Source organism: Anser cygnoides, chromosome 3, assembly GCF_040182565.1.
Source record: "Anser cygnoides isolate HZ-2024a breed goose chromosome 3, Taihu_goose_T2T_genome, whole genome shotgun sequence".
Lineage (NCBI taxonomy): Eukaryota > Metazoa > Chordata > Aves > Anseriformes > Anatidae > Anser > Anser cygnoides.
The window spans coordinates 1,048,649-1,071,425 of record NC_089875.1 but is presented as its reverse complement, the minus strand read 5'-3'; the positions used below and the strand labels follow the sequence as shown (position 1 = coordinate 1,071,425).

At 43.0% G+C, this 22,777-nt stretch overlaps 1 long non-coding RNA gene across 5 annotated transcripts in view; it reads right to left on the bottom strand.

Moving 5' to 3' along the window:
- LOC106044709 (uncharacterized) overlaps nucleotides 1–22,777 on the bottom strand; it is a 385,284-nt gene that overhangs the window by 298,627 nt on the left and 63,880 nt on the right. For all 5 annotated transcript variants that reach the window (XR_010830792.1, XR_010830793.1, XR_007162086.2 and 2 more), the window contains exon 4: nucleotides 10,727–10,904. This is a non-coding gene — a long non-coding RNA (uncharacterized lncRNA). The remainder of the gene's footprint in view (nucleotides 1–10,726; nucleotides 10,905–22,777) is intronic.

Below are 22,777 nucleotides of genomic sequence, written 5' to 3'. Positions count from 1 at the left end.
AAAGACAGCTGCTTGCTTTCCTGCTTGGTTTCCCCCCTAGGCTGGCAGCTTTTGGAGTGGCGAGCAATGGTGTGGCCATACGTGACACAAGGTTTTGTCCATTTCTAAGAAAAGACAGATTCTAAAGGAGGTGCAAGCTGGTGAAACACTCACCGTATCATGCTTCTGCCAAAAGCAGCCTGCAGACACTAGTTAAAGTTTCCAGAAGAACACTGCAGAGATGGGAAAGGTCAATTTAGAAGCATCAACAGGTCACGAGTCTAAAAACAGAAAACACCCTCCTGACTGCCTCCTGATTCCCCAAGGAAGCACATGTTCTCTGTCAACCTCCAAAGGTAACTTCACTGCTCTGACCTCAGCTGCGGAACTATACTAGCCAGCAGAGAGGTACCAACATTAGGACGGTGGAGACCTTCAAAAAATGGAAATTAGATGATGGAACTGCTATCATCATGAAAGTCTTGAAAGAATCAAAAGGAAAGCATAGCCTATGTAATATTAGAACAGATTTTTGTACTCTCTTCCTCCAGCTCTTCCCTGACAAACTTTTTGTTTGCTGAAACACCATGCCAGGGCATTGCTAATGCCCTTTCTCCAGCACCCATTAAAAGTAAGAATATAGCACTGCTGCTTCCTCCTGAAACAGCCGGTGAACTGTCTTGTATTCTTGATTTTTTTTCCTGCTGGTTTAACTTTGTTCTTCCTTTTAAAATATCTTTATTTCCATAGGTATTAGGAATAGACGTTTCATCCTGGCTGAGGAAGCTGTATGATGGGAAGCTACGTTTTAATGATTAGCACACAACACAAAAATAAAATAGGACAGAGGAAAGGCTGGACTAGCTAGGACTCTGAGTGGAGAAAACCCATGTCCCACACAGCTGCTTTCTGGGTCCTTAGAAAAGGATCCAAGTTAAAGCTGTACTAAGTACACCAAGGTGCAGAACGAGGGCCGGTTTTCAATTCTTTTCAATCTGAACCAAAGGCCTGGTTTTCAGCATAGCTTAATTTGTCCAGAGGGCCTTTAAGAGGTGGGGCTTTAATTTGCATCTGGCTTCAGTTTCGGGGTTCGCAGCAGTGGCACTTTCCGAATTCTTATCCCTCACATTAATTGGGCACTCATGCGTAACTCAATTGGGCACTCATGCGTAAATTAATTGGGCGTGCAAGCGTGAAGCAATCGGCTTCTCATGCATGAATCAGTCGGGCACCCATGCATGAATTAACCGGGCGTGCAAGCGTGAGCTAATTCAGCACTCAGGCATGAGCTGATTGGGAGATCATGCGTGAACCATTTGGGCACTCGTGTGTGAACGCAGTAAACCCCGTAATTTATGCCTGAGACTTTCCACCCTCCACCTCTGAAAAACACACATAAGAACTGTTTCAACATAAATCCATTATAAACTCTACTTTCAACATCATCACAAGCTTAATGCACACCAATTATGAACTCCACCCCTACCCCTGGGGGCCAGGAAGCAGGGATAAGCACTGCATCTTGCATACTTTGACCAGCTCAGCACTGCGAGCTGTTTGTTCTGACTAAAAGCCTCCGTTTTGCTCTGAGTTAACACCTTTTAGCAGGCCCTTACTCTGAAGGAGACCCTCAGCTCAACTCCCCAGCCCCTCCAAGTGCTGCTGGGCTCTCTGAGACCTGTTTGGGGAACACAGTTAGCCCCTCTGCACCCCACAGCTCAGCAACACGCAGTTCTCCCAGGTCCTCCCAGCCCCACCGTGCCTTCAGGGACAGTGCTCCTGGATCACTCACCTGGAGACAGCCCAGGCTTCGGGCCGCTGGGGCAGGGGCTTGAAGCAGAATCCACCTCACCTCTTCCCAGACCCCTTCCACAAAACTGCCTCCACTGGAGAATTTTGTACTTAAGAGTTAAATTGCCTGTTTTCTTCTTTCTTGATATGCAAACCAGCATTAGAAGTTTGTGTTAATTGACAGTAACTTACAAAACTACTTCCTCTTCCCCTTTCCAAGGCTCAGCTTAAACCAAATACCCCTTCCTAGTGTCAGCTTTTCCTGTTTGCACCCCAGGTTACGCAGAGTCCACCTCAATCCCTCTGGTGATGCGCTGAGCGACCCAAGGGGCTGGGGCTGTGTACATCACAGCCCGCATCTGCTGCTGCTTCATGTGTCTCACCAGAGCAGCCTCTTCCAGAAGCACATCTGCAGCCACACATCCTCTCTGCCACCTTCCTGTCCGCACATCTCCTCTGGCATCTCCCCACTTGTCTCCTCACACTGTCTGCCCTGGCATTTTGGGAGGCCAGCAGTGGTTATATCAACTTCAGAGCCAGCTGCCACCTGCACAGGGCAGTTGGTGGCCGCCGCCTGCCCTGCCACCACTCCTGCCACGTGTGCTCAGCTCGGCACTCGTGTGAGCTCACAGGGCACTCGGGGTGCACACTCATCGGGTGCTCGTGCATGCACTAATTGAGCATTCGTGCACAAGTAAATTGGGTGCTCATCCAGAAGTAATTGGGCTCTCAAGCATGAATTGATTGGGCTCTCAAGCATGAACTAATTGGGCGCTCATGCGTGAACTATTTGAGCAATAAAGCATGAACTAATTGAGCACCCATGCGTGAAGTAATTGGGTGATCATGCATGAACTAATTGGACACCCATCCCATGCCTGTATGGATCAGGCACTCAAGCAGAGACTAAATGGGCACTCATGCGTGAAGCAAACACCTGCCCATGCATAAATGCAATAAATCCTGCAATTTATGCCCGATAAATTCTTCTCACCTCTGCAAAACACTTAAGAACTGTTTCAACATAAATACATTACAAACTTTATCTTCAACATCCTTGCAATCTTAATATACGCCCATTACAAACTTCATGCTTCTTCCCTGCAGACCAGACAGTAGGGAGCTAAAATAGTAGCAGTATGTAGACTTGCTAAAAATTCATTCCTTTCTTACAAAACACATTATAGGAATTAACATTGGTCAGATGATCCTACCTATCACAAACTCCCCCCTTTGCCCTTGTAGTCCATACTACACAGGGGTTAATATTGTCACAGTGTGCACATTCACTTACTAGAACTCCACCTCTGCCCCCTGAGAACCAGATTACAGGGGTTATCATCAGGAAAGTCTGAACTTTTATCCACCATAAGTTCCACCCCTTGCCCATATGAACCGGATTACTGCAGTCGACCTTATCACATCCTGAATACATGTACTCTTCACAAACTTCAGTTCTCATCCCCGTAGATCAAACTGTAGGGGTTAATATTATAACAGCCTGAATACATACATATTACGTCCCTGAGGGCATAAAATGCAGAGCTGACTGCATTCACGCATGAGTGCCAAACAAGCTCACGTAGGGATGCCCAACTAGGTCAGGCTCAAATGTCCAACAAACTCATGCATGAGCACCCAATAAGTACGTGCATGAATGCTAAATTAGGTCACGCATGTGCATACAGATAATTCATCCCTGAGCACCCTGCCAGTTCATGCATGAGGGCCCAATCAGTTCACCCGGGAGTGCCCACTGAATTCACACATGGGTGCACATTTAATTCACATCCAAGTGCCAAGTTAATTCCTGCCAAACCACCTAAATAGTTCATGCATGATTGCCCAGTTAGTTCATGCATGAGTGTCCTGCTAATTTACACTTGATTATCCAATTAATTCTTGCATGGGTGCACAATTAATTCATGCTTGAGAACCCAACTGGCTTTCACATGCACATCCACTTGACTCAAGATGCCCCATTAACTCATGCATGACTGCACAAACATATCACATGTGATCAGTTAATTCACGCATGAGCACCTACCAGTCTGACACATGATCTCACAGAATCACAGAAGAGCTATTTGGTGCACCATTTTACTACTCAAGTGGGGATATGCCCATGTTTTAGCAAGAAAACACTGTTTGGCAACCACTTTAGGTCTGGACAATGCCCTACCGCCAGTTTAACTCACGAATCTTAATCTTTGCTTGTACTATCTTCGTGACCTGCTTTGTATGCCAGTGCATAGAAAACAACTGAAAAAAAAATCTGCTGTATTCTTGATTTTGTGTTTTGTGGGAACAAGTTACAAAATTTGTAATAAGTGCACAGATTATTATGTTAACCCCATAGTCCACAGGGGCAATGGGTAGAGTGTATAATGTATGTATATCCAAACTGTTGTGACTTCTTGGTTACATGCGTTGTAGGAACAAGAAGTGAAGTTCATAAAAACTTCAGATTGTTATATTAACCCCCTGGAGTCTGATCCATGTGTGTGAGGGCTGGAGTTTGTGAAGAACACATTCAGACTATGATAAGATTGACCCCAACAACCTCATTTGCATTGGCAAGAGGTAGAGCTTGTAATAGAGAAAAGTTTGGGCTGTGATGATAAAGACCAATCTGGTTCTCAGGAGGCTAGGGTCGAATTTTAGTAAGTGCACATGTACATTGTTATATTAACCTCTGTATAGTCTGGTCTACAGAGGCAAAGGGTGGAATTTGTGATGAGTAAAGTCTTCTGACTTTGATGTTAGCTCCTGTAATATGGTTCACAAAGCAATGAACAGAATTTTAGAGAGTATACGTACCCATCAGTGCTATATGAATTATTACTATCAAATGATTTACAGAGGGAAGGGGAAGACTATTGAACAAATTGCAGGATAAACTGCCTTCATGCATGCACATCCAGTTCTTGCTTGAGTGGGCAGCCATTTCCACTCGAGCACTCAGTCAATCCATAGGCAGCTGCCCAGTTAGCTCATGCATGACCACCCAATTAGTTCATGCATGCATTCACAACTAATTCACACTTGAGTGCCCAATCAGTCTATACATAAGTACTTGATCAATTTTTGCGAGCTCCCTATTTACTTGTGCATGAATGCTTAGCTGTACACACAAGTACCCAGTGTGTTCACGTGAGGGCAAGTTTTCTTGGATTTCACTTGTGTATATAGCCAAAGCTCGAAGCCACCAGACACATCTCATTTCCTATTTGTCTTCCCATCCCTCTGGGCCTTGCACAGGTAGCCTTGAACTGTTTCACACTTGTTTACACGTTGTTCATACCTACTCACCCACCACCAAGACTCACAGACATGCCATGTACACCCCAGGCTCTCAATGCCACGATCAAGGCTCCTTGCTGAGCCTCAATCACCCATGTTATTCCAACCCCCGGAATGCCAGGCCTGTGTTCTCCACAGACCACTGTCCTGGGCCCAATTTTTTGTTGCCAGCGAGACAGCCTCCACTGGGGGAATTTTTGCTTAAGTTGACACAAACTGGCAATTAACACAAACTTCTAATCGTTGTTCTGGATAATGAGAAGGAAGAAAACAAGCAATTGAATATTAAGTAAACACCTTTCCTCCCTCCTTCCCCAGTTTCAATCTTCCTTGCTTTCACCACAGGTTAATCTATCAAAGGCTTCAGAAAGCCCTGCAAACGTTCACAGTATTCACAGCAGTGTAAGAGGTGGAGCCATAAGGCCTCAAGAACATGCTCAATGCTGAAGAATCAGGCACCCCTAAGCAACAATGTAACGTGTTGGTTTAATGCAATATTCATCACACTGCATGGGAAAACAAAGGACTTGGGCTTCTCAAATGCATCCCAGTACCTCCTGGACTACTGCTGTACCACTCCAGCCACGCAAAGCATTCAGCAGTGCAAGGTAACTGCCTGCACCAGAATAGTAATTCCTTTGCAACAGGCAGCCTGGTCTGCATTCAGAAGCCTGGCCCATTTACTGCATGGTTCTGCCCAGATGCATCTGAACTTTCAGCTGACGCTGAAATGCAAACCACTCACGGCCCATAATACGACACTTTCTAACCTCTGAAATCCCACATTACCTCCTACAGGCAGGAGGTTTAGGCCTTAAAATGCTGAAGTGTTAATGGAGTTGCATTGACAGAAACAGCATTTTGTCCTGAAAACTCCAAGTGCATTGACACCAGATCAGGGCCCACCAGTCTGCCAGCTGCAAGACACTTGTGTTGACCGCTGAACTTGCTACGGTGTCTCTCCAACTAAGCAAGAAGGGGGTAAAAAGCTGTAACCTGATCAGAGTGAAAAATAAACGTCTTTGGCTGTGTTTTGCCAGTGCAGAACAGCTGGAATTTGTGTCAAAAGTGGTTGAAAAAATACTGTTTGGCTGTCACACTCACAGAGCCATTGCCATCAGGCAACGGCTGAGCGTTTCCCAACAGACAGGAGGAGAATACCTACCCCCATAAAACAGCACCAAAGGCTTGCCCCAAAGCATATTCTGAATCACAGATGACAACACCATGTTGCTGAGGTTTAAACCCTGTGGACAGTGCTTCTTCTCTAAGTGTGTTCTTGCCAGTTTAACATGGCTGTCTACAAGGTGATCATTTCTCAGCCAGCATTTCCCTGCCCAAGGGAGCCTCCAGCAGGCATTTATGCAGGTGGGTAAAAGAACCCAAAAGGAATTGCTAGAGAATGGAAACCGGTCTTAGCATACTGCTGTCCTCCGTTCACATTAAAAAGTAACCAGGACCAACAGAGAAGATGGCTGGACAGTCTGAGCACATGCTTAGAGGCACGCTGCATCTGTGGCCCTATGGAAAAGGTTGCCTCTTCCTCCATCAGGCCGACACCTGCTCCCACCCTGCCTCCCATGACTGCCCCCACCCTGCCTCCCATGGCTGTCAACTACCTGAAAATGCCTGCAGTGTCAGCTTCATTCCTAGCAGCAGGTAAGCACCTGGCAATGAAGTGCAGGACGTCTGTCCCCACTCCTGCCGCACACCTAGATAAATGGAGGTTTTACATGGCCAACTAGTCCCCTGTGTTCTGGAGAGCTACACAAAACCCCCTTCCTCCGATGCCCACGAGGGCACCCTGGGTCATTTGGCTCAGCCACACACATCTACCTCATTACCCATCCCCAAAATTAGCATGGAAATTAAATGCTGCATCACAAGACCCCGGCGTTTAAATTCACTCTCATTCCCTACCCAAATCCAAATTTCACATTCTGCCACAAGCTGACAAGATAATTGTTAAGTAATTACACTGTCTTCATTTCCAAGCACAGCAAAGATGCAGCAGCGAGAGAATGTACAAGTATGATAAAAATTACACGTGGGGCTGCTTTTCAAAAATGACCCAGCTGGTCAACGTCTTACCAAATAAGCACTTGCCTGGAAGGAAGCAGTGACTGAAGAATGCTTCAGAGCTCTGCTTACTGTTCTTGATGACATTATCACTCGTAGCTAAAACAAGGCAGGGTAACAAGAAATGGGAGCTCCCCCGTCAGCTCTTCCCTCACATACCAACATTGGGGCACCCCAAGTGTGACACCCGTTGCCACAATTGGCATGTGGGTGGCACAGTGGGTACAAAAGATAGGTGGGAGAACTCAGGAGGAATCGCTAGATGTTTGTCAACAGTAAGATAATTCCAGAAGTTTCGGATGTATTTCTACACTCTAGTTATTGCAGCCGAGGTAGGTCTACCTGATTTAACCTCAAAAGCAGCTCAACTCAGGAGCCCAAGCTCTGCCCAGGTAGGAACAATATGGCCTGCAAAAATCCTGCTGAGGAGCTCAGGCTGCCAAGCTGTTGTGGCTCTCCTCTGCTGGCATCCGAGTGAGACAGTTTGATGCTAGCTGAGTAGACATGCTCTCGAAGGGCTGTTCTTGCACTGTGTTTTCAGGATCACTGACCACCATGACATTACCACAGAGTAGGTATTTCATCCCTGTAGCTGCTTTGACTGCAAACTGCAGGACGGACCAGGAAGTCCCATTCCTGCTCAAGATTTCAGCAATCAGTTATGAACAGCCTTCCCTGCTGTTTACCATAAGCTAGTTTTATTGCTTCCATGATATATTTGCCAATTCAGAGGGACACGTCAAATCAACAGGAACCCTAGGTCACAAAAGAACAATTTTTAGCTGCATCCAGGCACTGCAGAAGCTCAGGCAGATGGTGGGAAAAAAATCAGACCAAAAAAAGAATTTTTATTTGGTTCAAAGATATCAACAATATTACCATTTGGATGAAAAATCTGTCCTGTTAGGAAATAGAAAGGAGCAGATGAAAACTAATGAAATCCAAAAAGCTAAAAATCAGCAATATCCAAGATGAACAACACACATACAGACAACAGTTTCTGTTAAGTTAGTCCCAGAGGTATTCTTCATAACCCCTTACCTCAATTACACACCATCAGTTTATGCTTCTGACTGTGGCTTCCACAATGCATCCAGCACACACCAAATGAGGACATTTAATTAGCCTGCACAGCCTCATTAGGGGGTGTGCCAACAAGGCTACTTTGCTTCTAGGACCTCCAGTCAATGCAGGGCACTGTGATTACCTGGAAAACGGTTCCTTTAGGGGTAGTAGTAAAGAGGTCTCACACATGATGCTGCACTGCATGGTGCAGAGGTGTGCCAAGCCTACTCCCTTACAAGCAGCAGGATGTCCTCAAAGTGGCAGGAACTGCTAAAGATGGAGGTTAAATAACAGTAGAGGACTTGAAATGTCAAAAATATTTATCATGCCCAGCTAATGAACCCAATAACAAGAATATAAATCAAGTCTTTGACACACTGAACAATACAAGACAACTTATAGGCCAAGTGCATGTGATTGTATGCAAAGTACATATTGACTAGACATGCACTGTCCTACAACTTCCAAATGTGGCACATAGCATGCAAAGCATTTCTGGGTGGTTTCCACACGTTCTCCAGTTCCAACACGCATGTGCATTTGAGAGCTTTCAGAGGCCACAACCTGTGCTCCTGTGTCTGGTCCTACTGATTTGTTTTTTTTTTTTCCTTTTGGCTATTTGAATAACAGTAGATCACACCTCTGCACCAGCAATGCTAGCTGGTTAGATCTCTCTTCTCTAACAATTTTTTTTTTAGGGTCAAGACCATTGCAGAAACAGAAGAGGCAATGAAAGCACAGAACAGAGCTGTGACAGGGAGATGAGGAGGGGAGAGCTCGTTAGTCATCCACAATCAACTGAAAGTTTGCTGTAAAAACAACTTGACAATTCAGCAGTGCAGTTCAGACCTTGTAGGACTGCCTGTGCCCTTGCCCAGCCTACAGGGCAACTTTTAGCAACTGGCATTTCAAGGGCTAACAAGACAAAACATCCTGTCCACCTCCACACAAATACAAAGCTTTGTTTGCCTTTACATTGACTTGATGGAAATAAGGCTTTTACCCATGCAGACCACATGTCCTAGCTTGACCTCCTGCCACCCTGGGCTCAGAGGTACAATCAGTGGGCAATACACATCTCACTGAATGCCTGTCTCCACCAGGGTTAGTCACCACAGTCCTGTTAGGAAATCTGCTCAGTAGAGTCAAATAATGCCCTAGATCCAGTTCAAGTGTACATCCAAAGTAAGTCATTTAAATCATGCTCCAATGGCAACTGTTTTCTCTTAGAGAACGTGCAAGGCAATAGGTGACAAGCACAACAGTAGAAACTGGAAATGTCCACATTAAGTGAGATGAATCTCAGCCTAAACATTTCAAAATCAGTGTTTATCTCAGTGCTCCTGATACTGAGATACAGCAGTACTATTCTTGATAAAATAAGGCAAGAGAAGTCACAAAATACAACTTGAAAGCTCCTATATTTAAGCTTTTTAGGCCTGGTTTCCTATGCCGTCATTGAAGGTTAACAGAATGTGTTATAGAGAAATTTCCTATGCAAAGTGACTAGGATCAACTCACTCAGGAATTAAATTGCAGGAAGTGTTAAGTGTCCTGAGAAAACCTCCCCAGGAAACTACATGTCCAACCTGAAACCTTTTTCCTTCACAAATTCAGTAGGGGAACCAAATAAGCTCAACAGGCCTGAACCATTCCTTTTGCTGATCAAAAAGGATAGGGAACTATACAAATTATTCTTTGGGACTAATCTTAGCATTAAAATAGTATGCATCAGAAGCTATGAAGAGTTACCAGTTACAGGAAGGTCTACAATATTTTGGGGAACAAAATAGGGAGATGTTTTCTTGCAAGGTAACCTGCCTGGAAACCAGACCACCCCAGAAAGTTTATGCAGCTTGACACAAATCAGACAGAAAGCCCCCACACCAGGCTCTCTACTGTTTTCTGCTGGGGTGGGGGGGGCGGAAAAAAAAGGCCTTTCTTGGCAGGCTCATAATTTTTATATGAGGCTGGGCTGACTCATGCTGTGTAAGACCAAGTCTGACTCAGCTGAAGTCAAAGTTCCCAGTGATACCACTGCTACAGGCTACAAAATAAGCATCTCTGTCCTGCCTAACCCTCAGCACCTCATTTTATGACTCAGATTTGTAGTCTTATGTTCTTTACAAAGGCCACAAAGAAGCATTCTGACACTGAAGGCAGAATAATCATTTGGCAAACTTACACCACATGTAAAAAAAAAAAAATCATCTGTTTATTTCAAAGAAATGTATTTGACTCTGCTTTGGTAGCTACCACAGAGGTACACCTGGAGTAGGTCTAGGTCATCCCTCAGCTTTCCTGCAAGCCACCTCTAGAGAGGAAGACACCACATCAGCACACCTGACTGAACAGCTTTCATTTGATTTTATTTTTTTAAAGAGCACCTGAATCTGGATGCCAGAAGAGCTACCTGTATTTATTTAGACTTTAACATATGAGCACTAACAGGGGCCTACACATCATTCTTTGGCACAAGCTTTAAATAGTCTTAGCTTATGAACCTTACCAGCAGCATCTCAGGAATATCTGGGGAACAATCCAGCTCCACCATGTAAGACAGTTCTGAAGCTCAGTTCACTAATTTAGTTCTGTGCCAGGATGCCTGCAGCTTTTCACCCATCCTCAGATACTTCCTGCATCAGGCACACAGCGCCAGGAGGGTTATATCTGAAGAATCTTCTCAGCTGAAGGGATAAGAAGAACATTGTGACTAGACAAGACAATTTCAGAACATCTTTATTTTAAAGGAATTAAAGTTTGGACCTCCACCCAGATCCCACCTTCAAGGAGAATTTATCCCAGTTAAGAGCTTGACTGTGTATTGCAGTCCAATTGCTTTGATATTCTTGAAGGAAATAGACAAAGAGGTGCAGAGATGGAAGATTTTAACAACTCAAGGAACTTTTTACTGACCGAGAAGGCACTCTCAGGATGTCTCCCCACGAACAGGAAGAATATAGCAGGGCACCAGAGCCTCCTTAAACTAAAAACCTTGTCTCATGTGCATAGGGGTGGTGTCATTTTCATAGTCTCCTTGGTACCACAGCCCAAGAGCACCTTTGAACATTGGTGACACAAGCAAACCACTGGTTTGCTCACAAATAAACCCAGGAAACGGTGAATTGAGGCCCAAAACCATGGCTAACATGAATCAGCCGGCTCCCTCAGAGTTAGAGTTCATCCAGCTGAAGACTCAGCCTTGTTTATATATTGTCTTACTCCTCAGAGGAGTAAGTAAAGCTGCTTTACCTCAAATACTCATAGAAATGCTCTCGGGGCTGCCTTGCTAAAGCAACCTTGCTGAGCCTTGCTATTCATCACAGCAGCACGCACGAGTACTGCAGCTCCCAGTATATCAAACCACGCCAGGCTGTCTGTAATTCTTAATTGACACTTCTGAGTTTCCACTCTTCCCAACCACCACCCTTAGAAAAAAAACAGAGTGGACGCCAATTTCCCTGCTGGTGCAAATGAGTACACTTCCACTGAAACCGAGACGCTTCAGCCAATGTAAACAAGCTCAAAACTTGAGTCTGGTTGCTGTTTCTGCTCCTGTGCACAGCAGCTTTTAGATCCAGCGGAGTTCTTGCAGGATGAGTAACAACCTAACAGTTATCTCCTAAAGCAGCTTCCATAGAAAGGTTTCCAGGCCTTGACAGCGCAGATCTCCTTACCAACAAGTCTGAGCTCAGGCAAAGGAAGAAATGACTTGTCCAAGGCTCTTTGCTAAACAACAGCCAAACAAGGCTATGCCCAAGCCCTGGAGACCAGGTTGCAGACCGGCTGTTTCACAATTACATTTAGCCACATATCTTTCCAATGAGGGACTTGAAAATGAGGAACCTTTTCTTTTTTTTTTTTTTTTTATTGCTCAAAACCACAGCTACCACTCTGAGACACATTTCTGAGCTTTAAAAAAAGGCCGCTTTCAGCATTCCTAATGTTCACTGTTTATAAGCCATGACTTTACTGAAAGATTTTTTTTTCCTGCATAGTTGAATATGCCCTGTATCTAGAGGGTAATTTGGGCTTTAATCTGCACTAAACGCTAGAATGTCGGACAAGTGAAGCATTTGATGGTGATGATAATGAGTAGCCCATTAAAGGTAATTTTTAAAAAGTTAATGAGCTCTCACTAAGGGACCGACACGTACTGTAATGAAAAATGTTTGCATAAAGAATATAACTTTCTAGCTATTTATTTTACTTTATAGAGAACCTATAAAACTTTTTAATATGCCTTCAATTAATTCAGCACTTTAGATGACTCTTGAGTTTTATTTTCATTCTTGTTTTGCCAGAGTAGGATATAGAAATCTAGTTTTCTAAGGAAAGCAACTGATATCCCAATCAATCACTCTTTTACCACCCTATTCTCTATTCAATGTCCATGGATTCAGCCCCCCCTTAATTAAGGGAACTCAGCAATGCAGTGATTTAGTGATAATGACTCTTGCCATTTCTTTAGCTGTGTGGTCACTGTTAACCACTATTTGAATTTACCAGCATAAATAAAGCCCTTCTGTGACTAAACAAAGTTAAAGTAGCAATAAATTCAGCCCGCCATGTACACTTGGTTAAACCTTTAGCCAACATAAATACAAGCGGCCTTTTGCTGTGATTTGCATGGTACAATGACATCATACATTTCCAAATAGAACAGCAAGACCACAGCCAAAAAGCTAACAATTCCCTTACGTGAATCAAATTGCAACAATCTAGAGTTTGTAGCACTGACTGCTCAGTTTCTGGCTCCTCCACCCTCTGCTCCCATGTGACCACATTATAAAATAATCTATATGGTGATCTCAATTTTGCATTTTCTACATGATTATGTTTTGGCAAGGGGACTCCTCGTGTTGTCTCTCTGCAGGAGTTTTTGTTTTGTTGGGGGATTTTTTGAAAGTTACTGAAAAGTTGGAATTTGTCAGCTCCGAGTCAAACCCAACTTCTCCAAACTGAACCAAATCCTAGGAGGAACAAAGGCTACAAAGGGCTGCATGCAGAAAGAGACAGAAAAGAAAAACCAGACATAAAGACTCTCAAGTGGAGGCTGTGCTAACCAGAGCTACACAAGCTAGGACGGATAAAAGGGAGCTATAAGATAACACACATGATGACACACAGATGACAATTTTTAGGTAGTAGTGACATGTAGGCGGACGAGAAAGCTATCATGCTACCTTAGATTTTCTCAAGGCAGACCTGAACTGTAATTCAGCTCACCTTTTAACTCCCTGGAGTCTCTCCCAGAGAACACAACCACACTGCAGGACAATGCACAGCCCAGAAACACCTGAATTCTCTTTAGAGACAGCAGCTTCAGTACCAAGAACATTTGCCACAGAGCACCAACCTCGGTAAAAGTTCACTTACTCCATCAAAACCAAGGCAAGCCTAAATCCATGAGGCTGAGCTAGAGGCGCATACAAGGCAGCACCCAAGACTGCCTGAAAAAGAAAGCGGCTGCTCCTGAGGGCTTTTATCCCCTGCAGGGCAGCTCCTGGCAGCTGAGACAGGCCAGGAGCAGCACATAACAGCAAAGTACTAGAGGCTTCCTCCTAACCCAGAGGAACATGCTTGCTTGGCTCCTGTTGGGAGCTACTGCTAGCTGCCCATGGCAGGGAAAATACTGCTTTCTCTGGTGTTCCGTGTGGAAGTGTTTTTACACTTCCAAAAGCCTGGCAGGTAGCTCTGCTAGGCTGTAGCACAGCTGTTTTTGCACTGCTAGTACTGCTACTTTTAAAACAAAGCAAACAAACAAGCCAGGGGTGTTGCTGACCCTGTTTCTGAGCTGACAAACCCCATCCACAGGTATCTGTGAGCCAGTAATTGCTTCTGTATCACAGCAATTAAGGTGAGAGGTTGGGAGTCCTCGGGAGCTATTGGAGCGGAAGGACAAATACTCTTCTCTTTCCCACCTCAGCACCAGCCTGGTTTAATCCAGAACTACAACTTATTTCTAGAAAGTGTTTTTCTTATTTTTAGTTCTCTAGTAGCGATTTCTTCCTTAAATAAAGCAAAACAGACTTTCCAATGCAAAAAAGAATCAAATAAGCCATTGTATCACCTACACGTTATTGATCCAGAGATGGGCAAAGGATGAAAGAGGAGGAAAACTCTGAGCCCGTGTTCATGACTATTAAGAAAGGAGAAAACTTAATAACGAATCTGTGAAGCCATAAAAAATGGCAATAAGAAGCTTTTGCCTCAACCAGCTTTGTGCTGAGCTGTATAACTTTATGTCACTTTTTATTTACATTTTCATCATGAAAGTTTTGTTGAAAGAGAAGACCAAGAAAAATATTGTAAGGTTGGTCTTTATAACTGATTATATTTTTACAGTACTCTAAAAACAAAGAGATAAAGCAAAGTCACTCATATATCGGCTTATTCTCTACTGTCTCTTTATTCTCTTAAGCCTGTGTTGAGTAATAATTCTTGACTTCTAAATCATGACATATTAAGGATGAAAAAGACTTCGCATTCTTTCTTTCCCCCTCCCTTTCTTTTTATTATTCCTTTTGAAAGATCTGCAAAGGGCTGAAATATCATCCAGGTCTCTATGAGGCCAATCAGTACAATGCTTATTAAGCACTACACAGAAGATGTGATCTATTTTTAATTAAGCCATCTTTGAACAATGCAACGTAAGGAACCTGGCTTTTGAACTGAAAGGCAATCAGTGAGTGGATGGTGAGTGAATTAAAAGTAAACAGGAGGAAGAATTCCAAATACAGGGAGGGCTCAGAGGGGATTTCCAAAAAAAAAAAAAATGTTCTCAAGGAAAGAAAAAAATGAAGATTTTCTTATCATAATTTTGAGGATGCATTACATTCCCTATTTTGATTCACTTTGTAAAGCCACATCAGGTTGTTTGTAGAAACAATTTGTTAGCAAATACGTGGTTCTCCTCTGCCCGGAACATTAGAAACTGCAACATATATACAACACTTACTGATGTTTAAGTATCAATCAGATTGTGTATTATTTGAGCAGAGTACACATTCAAGTCCACTTTACACCGTTATGGAACAGACTAAACAAACCTGACCTCGGGGGTGACCCTCGTAGGATCCCAAAAGATTGCAAATGTATAGTAGGCAGTCACCATGAGACTTTTACAGCCTGGTAATGGCATGCAAATGACACTCTGTCTCTGTAACGCAGCCAAATTCTGGGGTTGTATATGAGAGTAATTTCCTGAAGAATTTGGGGAAAATGTGATACTTTTCCTTTTATGTATGAAATTCACAACATCTCGTCCTTTTACTAGAGGACTGCAGGGAAAGCACTGACAAACTTACCGCCAGGCCGTACTGTTCCCTGTAGCAGCACCTCTCCAAAAGCCTCCCTCTGTAAGCGGTGTGGGCATGTTTCCCCAGCACACAGGATGATGAAACAACTTTCCATACCTCAGAAAACACACTCAGCACCTCATTGCAGTATCTGTGGGAAGGAATCTCCTCCAGAGCCCAGCTCCAGGCAGGAGACTAGGGAGAATGCTCTGCATTGCCCTGTGGAGGACCCGTTCTCCCTCTCCAACATCTCTATGAGGTGTAAGGAAACCAACTGCGGTTGGCTCCGTAAAGTCAGTCAGTGGGAATCCTACTCCTTCCCCTCAGGGCCACGTTTCTTCACAGAATACATGCAGTGATAGAGACGGTTCAGCACGAGTGAAGCTGTCTTGTGGGTCTCCTACCAGCGCAATGGGTGAAGGCCTAGCTTTGGTCGCTCCGTCACTGAGAATTAGGCCAATTTTCACAGCAGCCGCTGCACCTACACGTCACAGATGTAACTTCTTGTCCTCACAGATCGTATCTTTCTTGGCATTTTCAGTGCTATAGCTGTGTTATTCCAGTTTTGCTTCAAGGCTTCCACCGCAGCTGTGTATACATTTGCCGTAAATCAGCTTATCTGTTCCCACTGGAGCTCTTAGCAGAGGAAAGGAGACAGGCAGGGAAAGGTAAATGCATCTGCCACAAGCCTTTGTACTTCTACATACACTGGCTAGTAAAGGACCAGGATCATCCCGGTGTGACACAGAGGAACCCAGTGGTGGTTCCACGCCAGGCTTTGGGAAACGACCCCCTCCTGTCATGCTGAGTAGCAGCTCCCCAGGGACAGCATGCTGTGACCACGCTCCCGCGCTCAGTTTTTATGAGCGCTCACAGATGGATGTCTGTTTTGAGACATTCCTACAACCCAAGGACTCAGGAGGGCTTTTTTCCTCCCAGTCTGGCTACGGGACTTCTGCTGTCCCTTGGGAACCTCCCTAACGTTACCTGTGCTGTTAGCAGCTCGCTGGTGTGTTTCCACAGCGTGCTCTGTGCACAGAAACATCATGGGTCATGAAAAACAAAACAAAAAGGAGAATAAAGCAGCCCCACTTCTTTCCACCATTTTCTCGAGGAGCGTGTTTCGTACTCATATCATGCGATTTCTTTCACCTGACTTCCTCTGCCATCAGACACCTGAAGGCAGGACTGCCGTAAGGACCTACGCCAAACAGTGATTTAGCCCAATAGGTTACGGTTCTTCTGTTAGTACTGACTGCATTAAAGGGAGACACTGGGAGACACAAACAAACATAATAAAATTGTTAATTAGAATATCTGCTATGTGGAGCACTTATGTAGATACAGGGCACTGTTTGGAAACAGTGCCTCAAGTATTCCTCAAGATTCTGCTGCTTGAGGTCACCCAGACTTACACACAAGGACTACAGGAAGAAAAAGTGTAGGGCTCCTTTTAACAAAATAAGATCCTGTGAGATTTCGTCACTTTCAAGACTCAATCTAGTAATTTCTTCCTTTTCCTGGTGACCCCCCTCCTTTTTCTCTCCCCCTTCCAAACAGTACTTTTAGTAAATTGTTTGTTTTCTTCCAATATATAAAGTTACAAACCTATGGATATTTTCCTTTCCTCTTCAGTCCCAGCCTCTTCTGGGGAATTAAGTTATGCATACTGCATGAAAATAGGACCACAGGCTGGGCCTCTACAAGCTGCTAATTGAAAACCTTGTCAGAAGTAGGAGGAAGTGGCAAGAAACTTGGCAGGCCCTCGTGCTTTTCATGCCGTACTTAGCTCTTGGTACTTATGAATGGCAGCTCTGCAGTACTTTGCAGAGGTTTACAAGTTGTGCCAGTGCTGTCTCTGCAATTATGGAACAACATGTTCTTCTCTAGAAGCTGAAAAAAGAAAAGAGCGTTTATATGCAGAAAGCCACATCCTGTGGTTTTCAGCCAGGTAGTTCTGCCACTGGAATGGAAGTGAAGAAGACAGAAGACAAGACCTCACATCAGATATATTAAACACGCAGGGCTATTGGCTACAGAAAGTTGATGAGGCAATGTTATATTTTTTTAAAAAATCCATATGCTAGATTCATAGCAAAGGTGATCTCAGGCTGTAGTAGGTCAGAAAGTGAAAAAGGGGACAGGGAGGATGTCTGGACCTGATTCTGCAATTCTCAGTTGAATCCTGCTTCAAAACACCAACACACATGGGAGCTGAGGAATCTAGCCCCATTAAAAATTACTACAAATTACCTGGTATGAAATGCTTACATTATGAAAACAGGGATGATTTTGCATCTGTTAATGAGGATAATGACTAATATATTCAGGCAGTAGATGTGACAGCTGTCTGTATGTTTTTAGGGGCATATATTTTTAGATGCCATTTACCTCCAAACATATTAACTGCTGCATTCTCCCAAAGTGCTCCAAACCCCCAAAGCTTAAGAATGCAGGTTGAATTTCTCTCTGCTTCTGCATCACTCAGTTACATCACTCTGCCTCATTATTTGAAAGTGCTCACAGATCTGCCACTCAGATCCTCAGCTAAGTGCTAGGGTAGAGGGAAATGGCTAATGCTGATGTAAAACAAAACACAATTGAAATCACAGTCCACGGAAACACTGCTTAAATATAACTGCACTGCCTGCTGCTCCATTTTAACTAGTTTAATCGCTTGCTGACCAAGCAGGGCTTAAAACTGTTAAGGAATATATGTTTGTGCTTTTGTCCCATTTTCCAAAACCAAAGATTTGCAAGATGAACTCCAATCTTAAGACAAAAGTCACCCCATTAAATCTTAACAGATGTTTCTCAAGTTTAGAAGATTAAGAAAGATTTCAGCATCAAAAATCAAAGAAAATATTCTACGACCTTAAAAAAGGATAAATCTCAAAGCTCTAAACAAACCGAAAGTCCACTTTGACAGCTGCATCTGACTGAATTGATGAGGTGCTATTGATGTTTGGATTAAACTATGCCTCTGTGATCAAGTACTCAAACATGGGATAAAAGAGGAATATATTCTTTAATCCCACCAACTAATTTTGTGTAGGCAGCAGTTGCAGAAAGCAGTGGTTACAGAACAAACGTTGGAAGTGGCTTCACTTTTGCTTATTGACAAAGCTATTTTTATTTCATTAATTCACCACATATACTATCAGCGTTTAAACTAACACGGGGAAATCTATATCAGGCACAGTATTCTCCACAAACAAATCACTGAAAATTTCAAAGTCATTAAAGACAGAATCGATAGGATATGATTCTGAAGGGCTAGGAAGATGCAGTGCTAAAATGTAATAGAAAAATTAGATATTGATTTTTTTATATATAATCTTGATAAACAAACTAAACAACACCGGAGATTTCAGTTCTGTTTTTATAGCATCTCTTCTCCATAAAGGGAAAGGGTTAAGAGACAGTTAAGCCACTTGTTAATTACTGTATTCATCTATCATTGTAACTCCAGAAACTTGCCACCTCCACGAGAAGACTACAGGATGCATGCTTTCCAAAACTCCTAGCAAGGGAGGAAAGTAAGCAAAGCTAGGCTCCAGATGCTATATTACTAGGAATCCAGGTGGGAGAACCGTGAAAAGAAAACTGGCCAACTGGAAGCCTGGATCCTCATTGACTACGGTTGGGAAAGTCTGGGGTAAATGAGAATCAGACCTGTAATGCTTAAATAGTGGCACTGCGTCCACTGCTGCCTGCCGGGACACCTCCTGGAGTTCAGACCCATCATGAGAAGGATGTTGTATGGGAAAAACTCCTGGCCACCTGCAGAAAGTCCACCACCAGGCAGACATCTGGTTGTGCCACGGACTGTCAACGTACAAAGTCCCGCAACCTGAGCAATAGCATAGCGAACAGCTGGGCATAGAAGAAAATCCAGAGTTTGTTGGATGAAGGGATCTCAGGATGAAGGGATCCCAGATCTGCAGAAAGCAAGTACAGAAAAAGGTAATACTTACATGTGAGCATGTAAGTAGATTTGTATTACAACTAAAGCTTCCCCATTCATGCACAAAAAAAAATCTGAACACTTTCTCACTTAAAGAACTCAAAAACTCTGGTTCTAATTTATTTACTGGAGAATTTGGTCATTTTAGAGCAATAACTCCCATCAATAAATATTTACAGCAAGCATCTTTTTCACTAAAATAAAGGGGAAAAACATATCGTGAAGATGTCAAAGGATGCAGTAAAAGTACACAGGAGTTCCCAAAGCAGAATTAAAGGAGGGAAGGCAATCCACTGAGCCTGGTTGCAAAGTTCTCACTGGTTTCAGAAGGGCTGGGACCACCTCTAATTCTTTACTCTTCTGCCTCTTTCTGTTACTTCCGTTTCTCTTCACAGCTGCTCTCTCCATCCAGGTAAGGAACAGATTTGCACACACTGTCATTTTATTGTGCAAGCATGAGAAGAGGAAGAAGAAAGTTTTATAATTCTGTGAACTGCTTCTGAGAAGAGCCAGCGCTCCCAGGTGGTACTGAACTGAACCATACATTTTGCAGGATTAAGCCCAAATTAACCAAAAGCAGCTGCCTTGCATTCAAGGGAGGCAGCAAAAGTGACACATGATATCATGAAAATAAAAGAGAAGAATGAAAATGGATGTTCTCTTCACCTAACCTAAAATCCTAACTAGGTGTATTTTCAGCTTTGGGATAGTCTAGGCTCTTTAGTATTTCTTCAAGCACAGTTACCTGTGCATTTTCAGGAACGGGATGGCTGTAAAAGGAACTTTACATTGCTATCTGTTTAGATAGGTCACTTGTTCTTAAAGGATAAAAAACCACATGATAATAAGACTGGAAAACACCAGATGAAAAAATGTATGTGGTAATAATAACATCTGTGCATTAATTCCTATTTATATAAAAGCATTGTGTTTCTACTTGTAGATAATGCATAGAATATTGCCAAAATATTGAGTCTACTGTTGTTTGTTGTTTTTTTTTGTTGCTGTTGTTTGTTTTGTTTTGTTTTGTTTTGTTTTGTTGTTTTAGTTTGGTTGGTTTTTTGAGTTGGATAAAATCTTTGCTTTTTTTTTTCCAACTATTTTAAACTCAACAACATATCTGCTTATGCTCTCAGAATCATAAATACGAAACCAAGCAACACCACTGGTTATGATTTATACCATTGGTCTGTGACTATTATGCAAAGGCAGATTTTACCATTACAATTATACTTATGTAATTCTGACAGTTTTCCCTGTGTTGCTAGGGAATTCTGTAAACAAACCCAATAAAACCACAGAGTACTTCAATAGCGGTGACAAAATTTCGTAGCCACAATACGGAGAATCTGGTCTAATTATTCTATAAACACACTTTGATTTGTTTACTTCAGTGTCAAATTAACTTCAAATATGTAACAACAGTCACTGATTTGATATGGTATACAATACTGCCAGTGACTGCTTTCATTGTAGTGTGTGTAAATCTATCTCTTTTTAAAATGAGTTCATTTCTGAAAGCGTCTCTGCCATACATTGTGAATACTAAACAGGGAAACACATGTGCAACTTATTTAAAAGAAAATTATTTCCAATGAATTTTGCTGTGATCCAGCATATTTCTGCTCCATTTTATTTTCCCTTTTGCACAGTAGAAGGAATATTTTTTAGGAAGATTAATAACTCGTGACTTAGAGCAACAAATTATAATCTCGCTGGGGAAAAATGAGCCAAACTAACCTCATCTCCATCCATTCAGTTGTCCCAAATCAGTAGATTGTGCTACTTAAAAGAAAGACAGATCTTTGACCACTTTAACCAATATATAAAACTGGGACAAACTCAAATTTCTGAGGAGTTGGAAAGAACACAGATCCTGGAGAGATGCACTGAAGAAACAAATGATTATACTATGATTTTCATTTCATACTATATTTAACTGAACAGCAATCTAGGAAAAACACCAATGGATTTAAAAAAGTTTTGGATATGGAGGTTTTTTCTTTTCAGGGATTTTCGTGGGAGGTGTACAGAGGTTACTGCACACCATGACCATGTGTGGTGGCAAGTAACAGCAATGGCAGCCACCGCTTTGCACAGATGACTTTGAAGTGGTTTGTGATATGCACACCGCAGCTTGGAAACCCCTGGTTTGTATCATAAAATGCCTTTCACAGAGAAGGATCTCCAAATGGTTTACAAGCTGCACACACTATATACAAGTCAGAAGCCCACCCACCAAAACAAGGCCAGCTCAGGACAGAGTGAGACCGCCAAATGGCATCTGTAAAACAAAATAAGAGAATTAAGTGGAAAAAAGAAAGTGTGCTAGTCCCACTCCTTGACAATGCCAGCTGTCTCTGCCCACATAGTGTTGCGGGGCGTGACAATATCCAGCAGATCAATTTCCCTTTCAGCAAGCAAGGAGTTACTGTCTCATGCAGGGGGGGAATTTTGTATAAAGCAGAGCAATTAGGGCAGGAGTGGGTTCCTGAGGTCTGATCAGAACTCACGAGAACTCCCGTAGGAGTGCTAAACTGCTGCCAAAACAGGTCCCAGAAACAAGAAGTGATTTAAAATGTTAGTAATGGGAGATGGCACTTTTGTCCAGGGGATCTCAGGACTGGACTAGCAAATTTTCTCTGTGGTTATGAATTTTTGTGGTTTCAGTGAGGCAGGCAGAATGCAATAATCCATTCTGGAATTTCTTCAGGAGAACAACCACCCCTTTCTTCCTCCCTAGAAGATCTGCAATTAGATGGAAAAGACAAATCTCCACTTTCTAAGTTCCACAAGGCCTTCAGCAGGTCATTTTCCTCTGGGACTGTGTGAGACAGTAAATTTAAGAGATGCAAACATCCCTTCAGTGCCCTGCAACACAACTTTTCTGCCACAGAGGGAGAGATTGCACCCAACCTGTTTATGTAAGCTGTATGCTGTGACAAAGAGAAAAACATTTCTCTTGCAACAATGCAAACATCAAAATATTGCCGAAAGCCACTGGAAGTCTTGGGGATCCTGCAGGCATTTCACTTACCTTCCCCTGTGAGGGAACTCCATGGGGTTGTGCAGAACAAACAAGACAGACACTATTTTGGCAATATACAGAGATGGAAGGAACAACCTTCTGTGAGTGATTCAGGAAAAGAGCTGATGAGGGTGTCGAATCAGCATCCTTTCTGGGTCTGTCACGAAAAGTGGTAATAAAAAATGGATTCTAGGGTAAGATGGTCGTGGAGACAAGGTGTGAAAAAGCTACATAAAGAAGTGTTGCACTTCCTTTGGGACATAA